This window comes from Hippoglossus hippoglossus, chromosome 3, assembly GCF_009819705.1.
Source record: "Hippoglossus hippoglossus isolate fHipHip1 chromosome 3, fHipHip1.pri, whole genome shotgun sequence".
Taxonomy (NCBI): Eukaryota; Metazoa; Chordata; class Actinopteri; order Pleuronectiformes; family Pleuronectidae; genus Hippoglossus; species Hippoglossus hippoglossus.
This window is the reverse complement of record NC_047153.1, coordinates 1881821-1887282: the sequence shown is the minus strand read 5'-3', so window position 1 is coordinate 1887282 and position 5462 is coordinate 1881821.

Sequence of the window (5462 nt, the reverse complement as noted above, 5' to 3'; positions counted from 1 at the left end):
TCTTAGTGAAGGTGAGTGTGAAGAGGACAGTGTGTGTGGACGGAGGCTGAGCTGTGTCCTGAGGATCCAGAGGCTGAAGCAGCAGCAGCTTGTGTGTAGAGCGGCTCTGACTGGGCCTTGTTGCTGGGAGGCAGAGTGGAGACAGAGCTCCAGAGGAATCAGAGGAGGTGAGCTGCTCTGAGATCAGCTGTCACACAGAGTCCAGTCCACCATCCTCCCTGTGTGTTCCTGTGGATGTGACACAGCATCATCACTGGATCTGCTGCTGCTCTGTCCTTTGACGCACAAAAGTCAAAGTCGTAAATATTTCAAAGTTATGTGCAGAAAAATGTGTTAATGCAAATTTTATTTTCAAATGTGACATTATATTTACTGGTCGGGACATGAAGCTGTGAGCAGTCGCTGTTATTAATAAATAACTGCTGAGTTCAGACAAGCTTCTCATATTTTAAAACAGTTTCTCACTTTCCATGTTTCACTGTTTAACGGTAGAAGGTCGAAAATCTCAGCTTCAAATGATTTAATTCAACTGCTGCAGGAAAACCACGAAATCCAGTTTGATCATCACGGAAACGTCTCTTTCAAACCTCAGGTTGTTTTATTCACTTGTAAAATCTTGTGGCTGCTTTGTTTACATGAATCATTTCTTTATTTTTACATGAAAATAAACAGTTTCCACTTCATTAAAGTTTAAATTCTCTGACATCACATGACTCACTGAGGAGGCTGTGGCGGCGTCTTGTCATGAGGGCGAAGGGGCGAACACGCATTTACACGATGGATCAGACACATGGCACCGTTTGGGAAATGAGGCCCGACACTTATTGTCTAGTGTCACTGTGTCGTGTCACCACTGTTTACAACCATGTCTGTTTTTATTTTTTTACATTTATTAAAACAAGTTCCTTGACAGTGAGTCTCACAGTTTAACTTACACACAAATAGACTTGGTCTTAATGTACAAAAGAAAAGTTACCAATGCAATGGCATGAGACATGTAATGAGTTGAGGGGTTACATTCATATTCCAAAGTGTCCAAAGAAATACAAATAGATACAATATGTTCACTTTGCTAAATACCTTATGACAGACGACCATTCCTCTGAATAAATGTCCATCCTGAATTGTAGTTTTGCTGTTCGCTGAGTCTTTGGGTCCATTGGTCCCAGGCAGGTGGCGGGGGTTCGAGCCAGTTCGTTGTGATCATGTTGTGGGCTGTTAACACCAGGGCTCTGCACATACACATTTAGTTGTTTCCCAACCCACTTGAAGGTATGTTCCCTAAAACCAGCCCCTGTGGTTCAAGTCATATTTTCAACATTTTAAAATCTCTCCAATTTCACTCATTACCTTCTTCCAGAATACTCGTAGTTTTGGGCAATCCCAAAAGATGTGTGAGAAGTCTCCTGTTAATCCACATCCTCCCCAGCAGAGGGGGCTAGACTTCTTGTCATAGTTAGCTATTACCAGTGGTGAAATATCTCATTCTCCACCACATCAATCCAGTACTGTTCAAAATCTGTCTGTAATCTTTTAGTTCCATCCCATTCCTTATGTGTCGTCAGATAATGTGGTATTTGAAAACATCTGAACACCTCATTAGGCAAAATGCTATATTGGATCTGAAGTTGTGAGAACGGCCTGAGAGTCGTTCCCTCCAGTAGCTGGTATATCGTGGTCACACCTTTCCTTGCCCACCCACTAAAACCACTGTCCAGTTCTGCTGGCAGAAAGTCACAAATAGAAGCTATTTAAGTTGCCCTAGATAACGACAATGGCAAATTCAACATTTTTCACTTTGAATCTTAAATTTTCGCCGTACTTTTGCCTCCACGAAAGGGAGGGCCGAAATAGATATATTAGTTACAGAGCTTTGTTCTATATGTGCCCATTTTGTTTCCATATCGAGCCTAATGCATGAGACCAATATTCAAAGTTGTGATGCCCAGTAGTAGCTTCTGAAATGGGGCAATGCTAAGCCACCCTTCTCTTTGTCTGAGTGAAGGACTTTCAGTCTTAATCTGGGCCTTTTATTCTGACATATGAATTCAGAAATAAGCCTGTCCAGGAATTTAAATGTAGACACTGGGACGGTGATAGGAAGCGAGCAAAAGAGAAACAGCATCGTTGGCAATACATTGATCCTGATGGTCTCCACCCTACCCACTAAAGACAGGGGGAGCTTCCCCCATCTTTCTAGGTCATTTCTTATCTGAGAAATGAGTTTATCAAAATAAGCTTTGTATGATGAAGAGTTATGAGTCAGAATGACCCCCAAGGACCTAAAGCCCTTTTTAGACCGTCTGAATTCCGTCTCTCCGTCTAACTGTCGGGGCCGGTCTCCTGTGATCATCACTGCTTCTGATTTCCCCTCATTGACCTTGTACCCGGAGATTTCCCCAAAGTTCCTCAGACATTGCATGAGAGCAGGAAGAGATGATACTGGATTCCTAATAAACAAAAGAACATCATCTGCGAACAAGGATATTTTGTGAAACATGCCCCCCCCCCCCCTTATGGAATTTACAGTGAATTAGACAGTTTAGATCAGATTATAATCTCCACACACCACTGTTGGTTCTCATATTTATTGTATAATTATGTTTTCACACAGAGAAGTGGAGAGACTTGATGTGGACTGTTATCAACAGCTCTGTGAGAGATTATCACCTTGAATATTACAGATGAGGTAGAAAGACATTTTATCTATTTGTACAATGTTTAATTTCTTTCAGTACATTACATTTCATTTAGCTGATGCTTTATCCAAAGTGACTTACAATATGTGCATTTAACCATGAGGGTACAAACCCAGAGCCCAGTACATCGGTTCTGTCTGAAATCTGTGGAGCTTCCACCTGCTGAACACAGAATAAACTGTAAGAACCAGTCTTTGCTGGAACATACACAACATAAAACATCCTTTACAGTGAGTTTCTTCTTTTCAGTACATGAAGCACTGCAGCACCTGATGTCCTCAGCATCCACTGTGGCAGCAGCAACATGGTGGAGATCAGCAGCTTCAGGCTGGTCAACATGAGGACGACCTGCACCAGCTTCATCTGCACAACACTTCATGTTTTCCTCCCTTAACTAAAGAGGACCTGTGTTTTATTTTTCTTCTTTGCCATAAGAGACAGAACACGGTCAGCACAGCTGCGTCCTTCAGGCTCGTCCGTCCCTAATAAAATGACAGGAAACATAAAAGTATGGTATTATTGTAGAGGAAGTGTTACTTATGAACAAAGTTTGTATCCTTATTTTCTGTGGATATTCAACTATGTATTTGAATATGGTTTTGGATTAAACTGTGCACTACCAAGACAATGAATGTTCCGTTATGGAGTTCTTCCACATTAAAAGTATTGCATATATAATTTAATACATTATGTATTATGTGCAATACTTTGCTTTGATTGTTTGTAAGTTATGAAAACAGGTCTGTACCTGGAGTCAGTGTTGAAGTGATGACTCAGTGTTCAGTCTGGTTGGATTCCACTTGTGTCTCATGTTGGACATCCACAGGTGCAGGCTGTCTGAGTCACCTAGAGGAGCATTCAACACAAATACACAGATATGTAAAGTCATACATGTGCCAGGTTAACTCCTTCACAGACTTTTACATGGTAAAAATAAAAGTTTATTACTTCAAAGTTCATCAGATCATAATCATTTCAGCTTAGGAAATAGGTGGTGGACATCAGCCTCAGGTTCTCTATGTGACTGTCTATTCTAGTAAAGTTACACTTCCTATAATTTATTTATGTGACAAAAAAAATACATTATTCTGCATGTCCACTTATTTAACACAATAATTCAGTAAAGTCTGCCTAAGATTAACGATGTAAAAACTGAATGTAGCCGACAAGTTTAGTTTTCACTAACACGTTACAACACATCAACACCAATACTCTGAATAAAGAGCTTGAGGAGACGTAACGCTACTTTTCGTGACATGAACCATTGACCTGTGACTCTTTTAAATTGCAAACAGCCTCATCCTCAGCTTCAAGTGAGTCCGGATTAGAGCTGGGTATCTTCTCCACATCCCTGTTCACCTCATTTAGAGTCACATTAAATCTGGAACGTGACAAAAACATTTAAAATCAAAATCATCCACCTATGACATTCAAAAAATGAAAGTAATATTTAAATGGTGATATAATAAAATGCAGGAGGGGGGAAATGTTGCAGAGTGAGGGAGTTACATCACCTCTCTGTAAAATTCATAGGTTGTTTTGTTCCTCCCAGGTCGTCAAGCACGGAACCACTGACAAAGAGTTTGCAGGTGGAGATCACCTTTCCTGTCAGGAACACAACATAAAAACAAACCTTATTGTTGACAGTCACTCTTAACATAAATTAATTCAATGCAGCAAGTAGGCCTCAAGTTATTTCTGTGTGTAATCTGTAATCTGTAAAGTCAGGGAGCAGTGACTGTTCACTGCTGATCTGACCGGTTTCTCCTCGTCCGACTCCTTTCATTGTCCTGTCGACCCTGTGTTAACTTGCATATGACAAATAAAACTTGAAACTTGATTCTGCTACAACACCAACAATATAAAACATTAGTGGAGTCACTCTATCACCTCTGATCCACGGTGTCCTGTAGGTGACTTCAGGCAGTTTGCCACTGTGAGGGTACAGGTGGGTGTCGGTCAGGTAAGGCGCCGGCAGTGCCAGCAAGTTCATCATGACTTTCAAACTGGTGGTCGTCTGAAGTAATAATAATAATAATACTTCATGGCGCCTTTGTTAACACCCAGAGAAGTCTTACAATACATCATGCACAAACACCGGAATAATTTAATGTAAACAAAAGGTTAAAATTTGATTAAGAGGCAAAAGTAAACACACATTAATTTAAGTAACACCAAAGGTTAAAATCAAACTGAGTCTGGACAGAACAGTATGAGGTTAATGCTAAGTTGTATTTGGAAATAAACACAGAAATGCAAATGAATGGAAACACAGACGATCCTGTTGGTCTATTTGTTGACTGGATTGATATAACATCATTAATAATCAATATTTTTCACAGATTTCTCAATTATAAGTGGTGCAAGACGTTTATCACCTTAGTCCAGTCCAGCTTTAACATTAACATAACCTCATACTATTAATTAAACAGATATTCCAGAGGTAAAATGAAGAAACTCACCTCAAACACATAGTCCACAGCTTTATATCTGACAGCGGAGAAGATGTGAGGAGGTAAACAGCCGCCATGTTCACACCTGTAGCATGAAATTAGCATATTTGAGTGAACATTAATTCATAATTTCCTGTTTTCTTATCGCTATCTGAACCACAGCTTTGACCAGACATGTTACTTTAACGTCTATTGTCACGATTAACATGTATATTTAACTTAGTTCATGGAATACGTGTGTTTAAATACACAAAATGAATATTACAAGCTTTTTTCTGTTAGCTTGGTTAGCTAGCTAGCTCTCCTCTCA